General features: G+C 41.2%; 1 protein-coding gene and 6 non-coding genes across 7 annotated transcripts in view; all 7 read left to right on the top strand.

The window, feature by feature from the left end:
* The window catches only part of LOC116058582 (gastrula zinc finger protein XlCGF57.1-like), a 308,880-nt gene that overhangs the window by 59,258 nt on the left and 232,869 nt on the right, over positions 1-16,753 (top strand). The gene's annotated exons all lie outside the window — the stretch shown is intronic.
* trnat-agu lies at positions 8,751-8,824 on the top strand. The gene has a single exon. It is a non-coding gene; the product is annotated as a tRNA-Thr (tRNA).
* trnat-cgu lies at positions 11,590-11,662 on the top strand. Its single transcript has one exon. It is a non-coding gene; the product is annotated as a tRNA-Thr (tRNA).
* Positions 13,255-13,327, top strand: trnak-cuu. The gene has a single exon. It is a non-coding gene; the product is annotated as a tRNA-Lys (tRNA).
* On the top strand, positions 13,587-13,660 carry trnat-agu. Its single transcript has one exon. It is a non-coding gene; the product is annotated as a tRNA-Thr (tRNA).
* Positions 15,333-15,405, top strand: trnak-cuu. Its single transcript has one exon. It is a non-coding gene; the product is annotated as a tRNA-Lys (tRNA).
* Positions 15,663-15,736, top strand: trnat-agu. The gene has a single exon. It is a non-coding gene; the product is annotated as a tRNA-Thr (tRNA).

The following is a 16,753-nucleotide window of genomic DNA, read 5'->3' as shown; positions in this document are numbered from 1 at the left end:
CCTGTCTTGTGTTTCCTCGTTACCCTGTGTATTTAGTCTTTGTCTTCCCCCTGTCCGGTGTCAGATCATTGTGTGTCTTGTAGCCAGTTTTGTATTCCCATGTGTTTTGTCTCCAGTTTGTTTTTCAGTTTTGTTTGTCTTCCCGGTTCGTGTTGAGTTTCTGTTTTTCTTGGACTTTATTTTTGGTTTCCCGTTTTTGCCTGCTTGTTTCCAGGACTCTTTTGGTTTTTGTACTTTTTCTTAGTTTATTAAAACATCAAAATTATCCTCAGTTTCCACCTCTGCATTATGGGTCCGCATTTTCTCCAGCCATCCGTAACACGTTAAGGTCCTGTGGATTTGGAGGATCTTGTTGGATACATTATGTTTTTCCTTTTAGACTGAGCTCAAACAAGTTGTGCACAACTAAATTAAAGGGACTATTGCTGTAGCAACACGTACAATGTAGTTTCTGGCCAGAACATATATTATTGTCATATGTATTTTGGGGTGGGAATTGGGAGTGTAATATGCCTTGTTGGACAATTGCAATAATACTATTTTCTATTTCTATTTTTTACACACGTGTAATCGCACAGAGTGACATCGCGATTGTGATTAGATTAATCGCGCAGCCCTAAAAGAAACATGTTAAAATATACCTGTTCTTAAAGTGGAAGATCTGTACAGTTTGTGCAGGATTGTTGGTCAAATGAAACATCAGCATTGAAAACAGGCCAACTTCAGTCAACCCATACAACTACTGTTCCTTTTCTCTGAATACCAATGGAGATTTGTCACCGCGAGAAGTTGCAGACAAAATGTAAAAATATGGTCATCTACCAGAGCCACATATTTTACATAAGAAGAGCGAACTATAATTCTACATAAATATGAAGAACACAGACACGGTTTTACAGGCAAAAAACGCAGGAGGGAAAGCTGGCAAAAAAAAGCCGACGCTGTTATGCGTAAATCACAACGATTATCAATATCACTTCCCCATCAGTCAGGCACAAGATCTGGCCATAATTACACTTTTGCTTTCCATAAACTGCCGTTGCTTTAGCCTATTATTTTATCAGTTGCAACCCTGGCAGTGGGAAGCGATCGTGAGAGAAAATGAAAAAAATATAAAAACATAATTCAAACCGATGTGTGGCATTGGCAGCACACGGCTTAAGAAGCCGACAAATAGCCTATACGTTTTCTGAGCGCACCTCTCTCTCGCTGCGCACCGAGCTCCCACGGATCTTCTAAGAACGGTGACGCCGTTATCAACCGAGTATTTATTGGTCAGTAGGTGTTGCTTTTACACCGGTTGATCTCTAATCTCCAATGTAACCTGCTCCCGAGCAGGTTAGGTGTTAAGCATAAGTTACCATGGCGATTTAACCTGGTAACGAGTGATCCACCGTTGTGATACACAAAACCCTGGGTTGAACCTGAAGTTACCTCGATAACCCCAAATCTCGCTTCGTAGTACAGGCCTCTGGTGCATGATCTTCACTTCAATTGTGGGTCTGGTTTTCACTCTGCATCCTGTTGGTCCATCAGTGAAGTTCTGCCTCCATCTAGTGGCTGAAACAAAGAACAGCACATTTTCTTCTCCCTTTCTCCCTTCTTCACTTGACTGAATCAATTTCAGAACCAGAGGCAAAAAAGACAGACTTTACTGTAATAGCTTCTCAATTAAAGATGACAAGAAGTAATGTGTACTAGTCAGTTTTGGTAGAGATTCATCATCCCACTCCACACTTCAGCCCTCTGGAAAGGCGTGGGCCCAGCTGACAGAGAGCAGCGTTCAGTTCCCTTTCTTCGCACCGTGTCCATCACGTCTCATGTTTTGTCTGCTCTGGCTTTTGTTCTGAATGACTGCATTTCATCATCAGTTATAACATGACGCTTGACGAGTCTGTTGTTTCCATCCTTCCTAGGCCTGCTGGGGGTTTTATCTTTATTTAAAACATCCATGGTTACATTTATTAAATGCATTGTATTTTATTGTAGGCTGAAGCGAATGATGTAGACCCGGAGAAAGGGGATCTTCTTTGGGAAAATCCACCTGAAGTTGAAGACTTTAACAAACAGATATGAGCAAGAAACTTCCCCAGCTGATTACTGACATTAGAGACAGGGTTTAGTGAATGATATACAACGAAGAACAAACGAGACTGACAGCAAAGTTTTGTCTCCGATCTGACGCTGAGTTGCAGGAGAAAGCAGGTGTACAGTATAAAGCAGAGGCTGATTGCTGACGACGTGCAGCTGGACTCCTGACTCCCTCACAGCTGGCTCCACTCCTGCAATCGAACACAGAGACACCAGCACAGGGGAGGAGAGAAACACAGAGGCTGCATCTCACTCCTTAAATAGCATCCCTGGTTCCTCCACTTTCTTTCATTCCTTCCATCTTAGTCCATCTTACCGAGGAAGCACAGGAGAGACTGGATGGAATGAGACGTCCTTTCCTCTGATGCGTCACGTGAATTCGTCAGCAGGATGGGCGGAGTTAGCAACAGAGTTAGCAACGGCTTTCAGCTGCATGGCTTCCAGGAAGGCTGCTCTCGTGTTTCTCAGTTATAGCTCCTCGGAGATCCCTCCTTGATCCTCGGGGAAGGAATAAAACTTTGAGTCGGCCTTCACGAAGGAGGGGGCCAGAACACCTTCCGGTTCAACCAAGGACCGAGGAGCTATCAAATAAGAGAAGTGAGATCCAGCTAGAGGCAGCCGGCCTGACAGAGTTCACTTAAAGACTGACTTTCTATGTTAAAACCTGGGGTCTATTTCACAAGGCAGAATTTATAAATCCAGAATAACTGATAAAGCCAGGCTTGACCTAGTAAATAAAGATTATCATAATCATTGTTATTATTATAACTAAATAACAAAAGGAAATGTAAGAGCAAGAATGTCAGTAGAAATATCCTGTAGTAATATTGTTGAATTCTGTTTTTTCATAAAACAAAAAAACTGTGAACTCAATCCCACAAGCCAATCCACTGGCTTTCTCCCCACATTCAAATCCTGTCTAAACCTACCTCTACAAACTGGCATACTCTATATGAGAGCAGGCAGCACCGGAACAAATACACAGACTGTATGATACACATGTTTTTTGTGTTTGTTAATTGTTGCATTATTAGTTTGGAAGAAGTTCTCAGACGGCACAGCAACCAATTCTGAAATCAAAGCTTACTCCAAGAGCTCAAAATTCATTCTCAGAAAACCTTGATGATGTTAGGGCTTTGAATTGCTGTGAGCAGCAGGGCATGAAGTTAACTTTTTTGACCACCAGCCACTGTGGCAGGTGGATTTTTAAATCCACCTGCCACAGGGACTTTTTACCAGCCACTTTTTTTTTGCCTCATAAAGGTGAAAAACAGGAATTGCTGTGTCTCTATGATCCTATCCTGTCCTATTGATGGTAGCCTACTCGTGGACATTGCGCCGTCATCACGTGCTGTAGTATGGGGGCCCGCCTTGATAATCCTGCATAGGGGCCCGGTGTTGGCTCGCCACTGCATATAAGAGATGAGATGACTGACAAAATCAGGAGTAGCCTATGTGCACCACAACAACACTGGTGAATGCACACCATAACACAAGAATCTTTTTTGTATAGTTCTTAAAAATAAAAAAATAAATAAAAAGGAAACTTGTTTTGGGGAGAATAATACTTATTACTATTAATTCATTACTCTGGGCTGAGATTTCCTAGGAACCTTACCAAAAAGGCTCAGGATGCTGCAAATGTTGGTAAAATATGAAAAAGGCTGGTGGATTTAAGACACAAAATAAGAATGTATTGAATGAATCAAATATGAACATATCTGTCATTGTCAGTGGCTTGTTAATCTTTACATTGTTAGTTAATTTCCTATCCTGGCCTGGGACACATACGGTTTAATAAAGTACTTATTGGACTTTAACTTATCATTGCACTTACAATAACGAGAGTAGCTGTCCTCAATTTAGGTCATCCTGTAGGTCTCATCTGCGTTTTTTCCTGCATCCACCGTGTGCGTTTGTGTGTGATTGTGTGTGTCGGTGCGTGTGTTTGTGTGTGATTGTGTGTGCGCGTCAGTCGCGGGGGAAACGGAGCAGCCCCGCCCGCTGCAGAGAGCCGACAGCATTGAAACAGCAGCAGCTTCAGTGACAGCGTAAATTTATGTTAAAATGTATACATGTTGGCAGGACGGTCTGAAATGTTTTGCAGGGTCTTTCGCTGTACGTTTTGTTGGTAAATGTGAGATGTTCGAGTCACACACACGTCTCGTCTTCATATCAGAAACTAGGAAATTAACTTTACCCGTTCTCACTCCCGCTTGGTCAGTGGCTGCACATGGGACTGCTGGGATTGTGTGAGTATTGAAAATGCGATAGGGGGCCCCGGCTGTCAATCAATGTCTTCCAGTGATGCGGGCCCCTGATTGGACCAGGCCCGTAAGCAACGGCATACCCTGCTTACCGATAGTTAGGTGTCTGAATCACTCAATTCTCATTGGCTATCCGCCAACGTGGCAGGTAGATTGACAGTTTCACCCGCCAATCACAAAAGTTACCCGCATTTGGCGGGTGGGCGGGTGCCAATTTCATGCCCTGGTAAGCAGGGTTGGAAACCTGGGCGGGGAAACCCCATTGGATTTTGAGTCCAACGTCTTAACCACTCGGCGATCACAGCTGTAAAACGCTTAGAGTGCAAAACCCCTGAGGCCTGACAGACTTCATTACAGTGAACACCATCAATCGGACAACAAGGCTGCCTATCTCACACGTACAATTGCCCCAGATATGGACAATCCGTTTAGTCATCTACCTAGTCGCCTGCTGCTGTCTCGGCAGGGAGTGAAGCAGATGGACCGGATGCTCTGTGCTTTGCTGCTGATCCGCTGTTTTGTTGTATCATAGCAACGGTTTCCACAGCACTCACGATCATTTCCAGGTCAAAAGCCCCTCCAGCGGAGTGGGGAGGGGCACACATAACCTAGGGAGCATGAACAGGCGCGTAACCCAATCTTACCCCGGGTAAGGTGTACACCTGCACAAAAATCCTGGTTACTAAAGGAGTTCTCTAGGTCTGTTAACCAGGGATTGACCTATACTGGGGGTTTTTTACGGCCGACGCCGATACCGATTATTAGGAGTTAAAGAATCCGATAACTGGTATTTTGGAACCGATATGCATTTACAGCACTGGATGCTGCTGTCCCTCCCTTCTCTGCTTACTGGGGAAAACAAAACTGGGTTTACATTTAAAGTAAATTTCCCCTAAGCCTAACAATATCTGCACCCAAATAATTACATACTCACACTGTTTAACACTGAAAAAAAAAACAATACAACTGAAGAGAAACCATTTTCCATTACATTATCCAGTATATTTGCATCACATCACCGGTTTAATGATTCAATGGCATCACTTACCTGGTGGTATCCACACTTGCAGGGGATTCTTTTCCCAAATATGTCTTGTTTGGGGATAGTAGTTTGATCTTTCAGGGGGGGTCAGAGGACAATTGCATGCATGCATTACCGCCCTCCATCTCCTGGTCCCTGGCCTCTTGCCAGTTGAAAATGTGTACTTTCCCTGGGCATTCAGGGACATCACACCTGCCCAGTAGGCATGTGATTTCCCAGTCTTTGTCATTTCTGCAGATATTAGGGACAAGATATGAACTGTAACAGATGGAAATAGTTCATCAACTACTGATCACCACAAGCAAGACGATTTCTCAATATTTCAACAATACGTCTATCAAATGAACAGTATATCCTACCCTATCAAATGACAAATATGTTGATTGGTAACAGGAATTCATTTCACAATTTATTTTAGTCAGAAAGTTTGTAACCTGTGACTAAACGGTGGCCATCCAATCAACGACGAGATTTGCGTGACAACCTTACGCTGTATGATGGCAAAGGTCACTCACCAATCAAACAACCGTGCTTCGAGGCAGCAATTGTTGATTGGATGCGTCGCAACATCATTTCATAGGAACTGATTGGCTGTTTTACCCCATGTGTTAGCAATGTTCGTTAGGACCTTGTTTGAATATGTTAAGACTTGTTAGGAATCGTTAGGAGATAAATAGGATGTGTTTGGCAGTCCATTTGCTGCCATGTAAAATGGGTTCAGTTTTTACAGTGGAGAACACCTGAGGACTGACAGACTTCATTACAGTTAATACCATCAATCAGACAACAAAGAGCCTATCTCACAAGTACCTTGGGCAGTTCTGAATGACTGATGGGGATTCCCAGGCATTTCAGTGCTAAAGGATCGTCCACATCTTGAGGGTCTTTCAGGTTTAATGTGAGTAGTTAATCCACCCCCTTTAGATGATCTGACAAGAACTTTGATTGATTCATTCATTGATGCCCCCCACATTGTAACGTGTTGCCACTTCACATGTATGTACAGTGAGGAAAATAAGTATTTGAACACCCTGCTATTTTGCAAGTTCTCCCACTTAGAAATCATGGAGGGGTCTGAAATTGTCATCGTAGGTGCATGTCCACTGTGAGAGACATAATCTAAAAAAAAAAAAAATCCAGAAATCACAATGTATGATTTTTTTAACTATATTTCTAACTTTATTTGTATGATACAGCTGCAAATAAGTATTTGAACACCTGAGAAAATCAATGTTAATATTTGGTACAGTAGCCTTTGTTTGCAATTACAGAGGTCAAACGTTTCCTGTAGTTTTTCACCAGGTTTACACACACTACAGGAGGGATTTTGGCCCACTCCTCCACACAGATCTTCTCTAGATCAGTCAGGTTTCTGGGCTGTCGCTGAGAAACATGGAGTTTGAGCTCCCTCCAAAGATTCTCTATTGGGTTTAAATCTGGAGACTGGCTAGGCCACACCAGAACCTTGATATGCTTCTTACAGAGTCACTCCTTGGTTATACTGGCTGTGTGCTTCGGGTCATTGTCATGTTGGAAGACCCAGCCTCGACCCATCTTCAATGCTCTAACTGAGGGAAGGAGGTTGTTCCCCAAAATCTCGCAATACATGGCCCCAGTCATCCTCTCCTTAATACAGTGCAGTCGCCCTGTCCCATGTGCAGAAAAACACCCCCAAAGCATGATGCTACCACCCCCATCCTTCACAGTAGGGATGGTGTTCTTGGGATGGTACTCATCATTCTTCTTCCTCCAAACACGGTTAGTGGAATAATGACCAAAAAGTTCTATTTTGGTCTCATCTGACCACATGACTTTCTCCCATGACTCCTCTGGATCATCCAAATGGTCATTGGCAAACTTAAGACAGGCCTTGACATGTGCTGGTTTAAGCAGGGGAACCTTCCGTGCCATGCATGATTTCAAACCATGATGTCTTAGTGTATTACCAACAGTAACCTTGGAAACGGTGGTCCCAGCTCTTTTCAGGTCATTGACCAGCTCCTCCCGTGTAGTTCTGGGCTGATTTCTCACCTTTCTTAGGATCATTGAGACCCCACGAGGTGAGATCTTGCATGGAGCCCCAGTCCGAGGGAGATTGACAGTCATGTTTAGCTTCTTCCATTTTCTAATGATTGCTCCAACAGTGGACCTTTTTTCACCAAGCTGCTTGGCAATTTCCCCGTAGCCCTTTCCAGCCTTGTGGAGGTGTACAATTTTATCTCTAGTGTCTTTGGACAGCTCTTTGGTCTTGGCCATGTTAGTAGTTGGATTCTTACTGATTGTATGGGGTGGACAGGTGTCTTTATGCAGCTAACGACCTCAAACAGGTGCATCGAATTTAGGATAATAAATGGAGTGGAGGTGAACATTTTAAAGGCAGACTAACAGGTCTTTGAGGGTCAGAATTCTAGCTGATAGACAGGTGTTCAGATACTTATTTGCAGCTGTATCATACAAATAAATAGTTAAAAAATCATATATTGTGATTTCTGGAATTTTTTTTTTAGATTATGTCTCTCACAGTGGACATGCACCTACGATGACAATTTCAGACCCGTCCATGATTTCTAAGTGGGAAAACTTGCAAAATAGCAGGGTGTTCAAATACTTATTTTCCTCACTGTATTACTTTACCATTGCTGTGAGTGCAGTTTTAACCAGTATGAGGAGTCCCCGTTGGATTTGGAGTCCGACTTATCCATCACAGTTGATTTGCATTATTCCCTGGTGGTAAAGTGTTAAATATTCGGCGCTTACACCGTGTTCGATTCCCAGTCAGGTAACACAAGTTTTGGGGTGGCTTGAGGCTCGGAGATAGAGAGGTCGCCGCAAAACCACAAGGTTGGGGGATTCAATCCCATGTTCCCTGAGCAAGACACTCAACCCCAAGTTGCTCCCTGGATGCTGTTATCTGCCCACTGCTCCTAAAATACTTGGGATGGGTTCAACTGCAAAAATACAATTCCACTACTTTGTACTCTGTGTATGTGACAGTAAAGTTTGTTTAGGTCTAGAGAAGGTAAGCCATCAAAGTCCAGGCAACCTTCTCTTTGTTCTTGGGGACTTTAACAGAGAAAACCTCAGTAAGAAACGTAAATAAAAGTTGTTCTAAATGTGTACTGAAGATATTACACATGACATGGTAAAAGTATGTTAGAATTAAAATTTTTTAGAAATGTTACATTAACAAAATTTTCCAATCATATCTTAAGATGTTTGATCTGAAAGAAGTTATAATACTATAAACACCCAGTAATAGTAAATGGAGGAGTTCATCAATCAATCAGTATATTATGCAACTTATACAAGGTGAAAGAGAATTGAAGTTTTAATATTACCGTTGTACTTACGGTGCTGTGGCTTAGTTGGTTAACGTTCCTGTCTAGTAAACAGGAGATCCTGGGTTCAAATCCCAGCAGCACCCTGTTGTTGCAGAGATTACCTCTGTTTGCATTTCATCCACATGTTTACCCAATCCCCATGCTACAAGTACAGGTGCTGGTCATATAATTAGAATATCATGAAAAAGTTGATTTATTTCAGTAATTCCATTCAAAAAGTGAAACTTGTATAATGTATACATTCATTCCACACAGACTGATATATTTCAAGTGTTTATTTCTTTTACTTTTGATGATTATAACTGACAACTAATGAAAACCCCAAATTCAGTATCTCAGAAAATTAGAATATTGTGAAAAGGTTCAATATTGAAGACACCCGGTGCCACACTCTAATCAGCTAATTAACTCAAAACACCTGCAAAGGCCTTTAAATGGTCTCTCAGTCTAGTTCTGTAGGCTACACAATCATGGGGAAGACTGCTGACTTAACAGCTGTCCAAAAGACGACCATTGACACCTTGCACAAGGAGGGCAAGACACAAAAGGTCATTGCTAAAGAGGCTGGCTGTTCACAGAGCTCTGTGTCCAAGCACATTAATAGAGAGGCGAAGGGAAGTAAAAGATGTGGTAGAAAAAAGTGTACAAGCAATAGGGATAACCGCACCCTGGAGAGGATTGTGAAACAAAACCCATTCAAAAATGTGAGGGAGATTCACAACGAGTGGACTGCAGCTGGAGTCAGTGCTTCAAGAACCACCACGCACAGACGTATGCAAGACATGGGTTTCAGCTGTCGCATTCCTTGTGTCAAGCCACTCTTGAACAAGACGCAGCGTCAGAAGCGTCTCGCCTGAGCTAAAGACAAAAACGACTGGACTGCTGCTGAGTGGTCCAAAGTTATGTTCTCTGATGAAAGTAAATTTTGCATTTCCTTTGGAAATCAAGGTCCCAGCGTCTGGAGGAAGAGAGGAGAGGCACAGATTCCACGTTGCTTGAAGTCCAGTGTAAAGTTTCCACAGTCACTGATGGTTTGGGGTGCCATGTCATGTGCTGGTGTTGGTCCACTGTGTTTTCTGAGGTCCAAGGTCAACGCAGCCATCTACCAGGAAGTTTTAGAGCACTTCATGCTTCCTTCTGCTGACCAACTTTATGGAGGTGCAGATTTCATTTTCCAACACAACTTGGCACCTGCACACAGTCCCAAAGCTATCAGTACCTGGTTTAAGGACCATGGTATCCCTGTTCTTAATTGGCCAGCAAACTCGCCTGACCTTAAAGGAGAACTCCGGACAATTTTTACGTTAATCTTGATCGCTATAAGTATGTGAGTACTGTCGATAGCAAAAAAAAGGAGCCGAATCGGTGCTAGCTAACTGGAGCTGCTGCAGCTAATGCCGAGAGCTCCCACTTAGCTAAAACGGCAGTTTTGGGGGCATATCATAAAGAGTGCCTTTGTGCCTCTTAACAGACACAAAATGCAATTAAGATGTCTGTGCAACATGAACAGGGCCCTTACATGACAACAAGATGCGTTTTCAACTCAGACAGGGGTAGGTGAATTTAAACAATGTCTTAACCCTATAGAAAATCTATGGGGTATTGTGAAGAGGAAGATGCAATACGCCAGACCCAACAATGCAGAAGAGCTGAAGGCCACTATCAGAGCAACCTGGGCTCTCATAACACCTGAGCAGTGCCACAGATTGCTCGACTCCATGCCACGCCGCATTGCTGCAGTAATTGAGGCAAAATGAGCCCCAACTAAGTATTTAGTGCTGTACATGCTCATACTTTTCATGTTCATACTTTTCAGTTGGCCAACATTTCTAAAAATCCTTTTTTTGTATTGGTCTTAAGTAATATTCTAATTTTCTGAGATACTGAATTTTGGGTTTTCATTAGTTGTCAGTTATAATCATCAAAATTAAAAGAAATAAACACTTGAAATATATCAGTCTGTGTGGAATGAATGTATACATTATACAAGTTTCACTTTTTGAATGGAATTACTGAAATAAATCAACTTTTTCATAATATTCTAATTATATGACCAGCACCTGTATGCTACCCTGGTTGCAAATGAAAAAGGTATTAATATGCTAAGTTTTCCCTTTCATATTAAATGTACAGAAACACTACATTAACACACATTTAATATGGTACATTAAAACACATTAAATCAGAGCAATGCAAGTATAGGCTTTAATAAACACAATTTATTCATCAACCATTTGTTAATTTGGGTTAATGATGCTGTTGTAATGCAAATTAATGAAATGATTATTTGATAATTATTTCTTGTCCACTCTGTGAGGAAGAGCGTGGAAGACACTACAATCAGGCAGTCAGCTCCTAAAGTGCCTTGGCTGGTAAAGTTCAAGTTTATTTCACCTCGGACCTCAGTCAGCATCACATGCACCTTAAACCACACCCAACAGTGATGTCATAGGGTCCTGGTGTACACCTGGGCCTTGTTCAGCCCCACAAGCAACAACAAAACAAGCAAACCGTATATTTAAAATCAAACGGGTGTCGTAGCTCCAACATGGTCTCAAAAAACGGTGTGCATCATTTTGAGATTGAACGTGCCCCTGTATATCGCTGCATCAAAGTGAAAAGTTAAATGTGCCCTGTGGAGTTGTCTTAACTAACAAAAGTTTTGTTTGCATTCAGGGTTTCTCACTAAAATCGTTCAAAAGCATTAACAAATGTGTTCAATCCATTTCCCTTCTGAAAAAAACATTTGCATAGTAGTGGGTTTTTTTTTAACATCTATTGACATCTATTGTTCACATCCTTGTTCACTAGCTCATTGTATTCTTGCAAGAGGGTTCACCCTGTAGGTGGCGCTGTAGCTTAGTGGTTAAAGCGCCTGTCTCGTAAACAGGAGATCCTGGGTTCAAATCCCAGCAGTGCCTGCTTATCAGTTATCTTGAAGCAGTGACCTATTTATAACAAGGGAAACAAAATTATTTCCTGATTTTCCAGAGCCCAAAAGTTACATGTTATGGTGTTTTGTACCATAACGTTACATGTGTCCATGTTGCACTCAAGATCTCATTTGAACAGAATTCTGTCATTCAAAAAACTCGACCGATTTTAAAACTTTTACAGCCAACTCAATAAAATGCCTGGTTTTATTCGGACTTGAGTCTATATATACAGTCAAAGGGTGCGGTCATGGAGACGAAGAATGGGAACAGGCTCGGTTATTTCTGGTTAGCGGTTAGCTTTGGTTAACAGTACGCTCCAGTCAACTCCATTATACAGATAAGCTCGAGCGGAGGTGACTAGAGCGGGGAGGGTGAACAACCAGACTCTGACAGATGATGTTTAGGGCGCTTTCACAGCAGTGTGGCTGCGGCGTTTTTACGGTATTATTCGAACAGTTAATCCAACAGGAAGCCACAACACTACACTATACAAGGTCAAAGAGAATTGAAGTTTTAATATTACCGTAGTACTTTCATCGGTGCTGTGGCTTAGTTGGTGAAAGTCCCATTCTAGTAAACAGGAGATCCTGGGTACAAATCCCAGCAGCACCTTGTTGTTGCAGTGATCACCCCTCTTTACATTCCATCTGCATGTTTACCCTATCCCCATGCTACACAGTATGGAACAAGTATGCTACCAAGGTAGCAAATGGAAAAAGTTAACAGAAAGGTCTGTTTAGACTTTTCTTTAACATGTCACAATATTGAACCACATCTTACAATTCTAGAACTTCAACCTGACAAAGTAATACTACAACTTAAAATTCTAGAACTGTTATGAACATTCTAGAAGTGCAATCCCTCTGGAATTATTGTGCAATGTCTCCGAAAAGTCCCACTCTTCCCGGCAGGATTAATAAGAATCTGGAAGGGCTACAAAGACACAGAAGTACTCTTTAGAAAGGACTAGCTGTCGGCTAACGAGCTACAGCTACGTCGAGACGATGGGTCCAACGGTCGCGAAGCATCTAAACTCTGTGTAAACATATCTAGCCCAGCTTAATTTAACATTCTAGAATGGTAACTTAACATTCTAGAATGGTATTGTTACAATCTTGAACTACATCTTACAATTCTAGAACTTCAACCTGACAATGTAATACTACAACTTACAATTCTACAACTGTAAATAACATTCTAGGACAGCAATTTGACAGTCTAGAATATCTAGCCCAGCTTAATTTAACATTCTAGAACTCTAACTTAATATTCTAGAATGGTATTGTTACGCTCTTGAACCGCATCTTAAAAATCTAGAACTTTAACCTGACATTCTAATACTACAACTTAAAATTCTAGAACTGTTATGAACATTCTAGAAGTGCAATCCCTCTGGAATTATTGTGCAATGTCTCAGAAAAGTCCCACTCTTCCCGGCAGGATTAATAAGAATCTGGAAGGGCTACAAAGACACAGAAGCACTCTTTAGAAAGGACTAGCTGTCGGCCAACGAGTTACAGCTACGTCGAGACGATGGGTCCAACAGTCGCGAAGCAACTAAACTCTGCAGAAAACTAGCCCGGCTAGCTCAGTCGGTAGAGCATGAGACTCTTAATCTCAGGGTCGTGGGTTCGAGCCCCACGTTGGGCGATGCTGTGTTTGAAAGCGGCAATCTTTGAGTTCAGGACTGTGTTAGTGAGGTGTTTTACGACACATGACTGACCAGTTAACTAACATAAAGGGAAATATCCAGAATAGCTTATTATTGCCCTTGGGACTTAAACAGTGCAAACCTCAGCAAAACCGTAGTTATGGTAAATGTTAGAATATATCAATCAGCCAATATATTATACAGCTTATACAAGGTGAAAGACAATGGAAGATTTAATATTACAGAAGTGCACGTGGAGGTGCTGTGGCTTAGTTGGTGAAAGTGCCTGTCTAGTAAACAGGAGATCCTGGGTTCAAATCCCAGCAGCACCTTGTTGTTGCAGTGATCACCCCTCTTTACATTCCATCTGCATGTTTACCCTATCCCCATGCTACACAGTATAGAACAAGTACACTACCCCTGTAGCAAATGGTAAAAGTTAACACAAAGGACTGTTTAGACTGTTCTTTAACATGTCACAATCTTGAACCACATCTTACAATTCTAGAACTTCAACCTGACAATGTAATACTACAACTTCAAATTCTACAACTGTAAATAACATTCTAGACCAGCAATTTGACAGTCTAGAATATCTAGCCCAGCTTAATTTAACATTCTAGAACTCTAACTTAACATTCTAGAATTGTATTGTTACACTCTTGAACTGCATCTTAAAAATCTAGAACGTTAACCTGACATTCTAATACTACAACTTAAAATTCTAGAACTGTTATGAACATTCTAGAAGTGCAATCCCTCTGGAATTATTGTGCAATGTCTCCGAAAAGTCCCACTCTTCCCGGCAGGATTAATAAGAATCTGGAAGGGCTACAAAGACACAGAAGTACTCTTTAGAAAGGACTAGCTGTCGGCTAACGAGGTACAGCTACGTCGAGACGATGGGTCCAACGGTCGCGAAGCATCTAAACTCTGTGTAAACATATCTAGCCCAGCTTAATTTAACATTCTAGAATGGTAACTTAACATTCTAGAATGGTGTTGTTACAATCTTGAACCACATCTTACAATTCTAGAACTTCAACCTGACAATGTAATACTACAACTTCAAATTCTACAACTGTAAATAACATTCTAGACCAGCAATTTGACAGTCTAGAATATCTAGCCCAGCTTAATTTAACATTCTAGAACTCTAACTTAACATTCTAGAATTGTATTGTTACACTCTTGAACTGCATCTTAAAAATCTAGAACGTTAACCTGACATTCTAATACTACAACTTAAAATTCTAGAACTGTTATGAACATTCTAGAAGTGCAATCCCTCTGGAATTATTGTGCAATGTCTCAGAAAAGTCCCACTCTTCCCGGCAGGATTAATAAGAATCTGGAAGGGCTACAAAGACACAGAAGTACTCTTTAGAAAGGACTAGCTGTCGGCTAACGAGGTACAGCTACGTCGAGACGATGGGTCCAACGGTCGCGAAGCATCTAAACTCTGTGTAAACATATCTAGCCCAGCTTAATTTAACATTCTAGAATGGTAACTTAACATTCTAGAATGGTGTTGTTACAATCTTGAACCACATCTTACAATTCTAGAACTTCAACCTGACAATGTAATACTACAACTTACAATTCTACAACTGTAAATAACATTCTAGGACAGCAATTTGACAGTCTAGAATATCTAGCCCAGCTTAATTTAACATTCTAGAACTCTAACTTAATATTCTAGAATGGTATTGTTACGCTCTTGAACCGCATCTTAAAAATCTAGAACTTTAACCTGACATTCTAATACTACAACTTAAAATTCTAGAACTGTTATGAACATTCTAGAAGTGCAATCCCTCTGGAATTATTGTGCAATGTCTCAGAAAAGTCCCACTCTTCCCGGCAGGATTAATAAGAATCTGGAAGGGCTACAAAGACACAGAAGCACTCTTTAGAAAGGACTAGCTGTCGGCCAACGAGTTACAGCTACGTCGAGACGATGGGTCCAACAGTCGCGAAGCAACTAAACTCTGCAGAAAACTAGCCCGGCTAGCTCAGTCGGTAGAGCATGAGACTCTTAATCTCAGGGTTGTGGGTTCGAGCCCCACGTTGGGCGATGCTGTGTTTGAAAGCGGCAATCTTTGAGTTCAGGACTGTGTTAGTGAGGTGTTATGACACATGACTGACCAGTTAACTAACATAAAGGAAAATACCCAGAATAGCTTATTATTGCCCTTGGGACTTAAACAGTGCAAACCTCAGCAAAACCGTAGTTATGGTAAATGTTAGAATATATCAATCAGCCAATATATTATACAGCTTATACAAGGTGAAAGACAATGGAAGATTTAATATTACAGAAGTGCACGTGGAGGTGCTGTGGCTTAGTTGGTGAAAGTGCCTGTCTAGTAAACAGGAGATCCTGGGTTCAAATCCCAGCAGCACCTTGTTGTTGCAGTGATCACCCCTCTTTACATTCCATCTGCATGTTTACCCTATCCCCATGCTACACAGTATAGAACAAGTACACTACCCCTGTAGCAAATGGTAAAAGTTAACACAAAGGACTGTTTAGACTGTTCTTTAACATGTCACAATCTTGAACCACATCTTACAATTCTAGAACTTCAACCTGACAATGTAATACTACAACTTCAAATTCTACAACTGTAAATAACATTCTAGACCAGCAATTTGACAGTCTAGAATATCTAGCCCAGCTTAATTTAACATTCTAGAACTCTAACTTAACATTCTAGAATTGTATTGTTACACTCTTGAACTGCATCTTAAAAATCTAGAACGTTAACCTGACATTCTAATACTACAACTTAAAATTCTAGAACTGTTATGAACATTCTAGAAGTGCAATCCCTCTGGAATTATTGTGCAATGTCTCCGAAAAGTCCCACTCTTCCCGGCAGGATTAATAAGAATCTGGAAGGGCTACAAAGACACAGAAGTACTCTTTAGAAAGGACTAGCTGTCGGCTAATGAGGTACAGCTACGTCGAGACGATGGGTCCAACGGTCGCGAAGCATCTAAACTCTGTGTAAACATATCTAGCCCAGCTTAATTTAACATTCTAGAATGGTAACTTAACATTCTAGAATGGTGTTGTTACAATCTTGAACCACATCTTACAATTCTAGAACTTCAACCTGACAATGTAATACTACAACTTACAATTCTACAACTGTAAATAACATTCTAGGACAGCAATTTGACAGTCTAGAATATCTAGCCCAGCTTAATTTAACATTCTAGAACTCTAACTTAATATTCTAGAATGGTATTGTTACGCTCTTGAACCGCATCTTAAAAATCTAGAACTTTAACCTGACATTCTAATACTACAACTTAAAATTCTAGAACTGTTATGAACATTCTAGAAGTGCAATCCCTCTGGAATTATTGTGCAATGTCTCAGAAAAGTCCCACTCTTCCCGGCAGGATTAATAAGA

Source organism: Sander lucioperca, chromosome 24 (assembly GCF_008315115.2).
Source record: "Sander lucioperca isolate FBNREF2018 chromosome 24, SLUC_FBN_1.2, whole genome shotgun sequence".
Classification (NCBI taxonomy): domain Eukaryota; kingdom Metazoa; phylum Chordata; class Actinopteri; order Perciformes; family Percidae; genus Sander; species Sander lucioperca.
The sequence above is the reverse complement of the archived record's forward strand: the minus strand, read 5'-3'. Positions and strand labels throughout refer to the sequence as shown.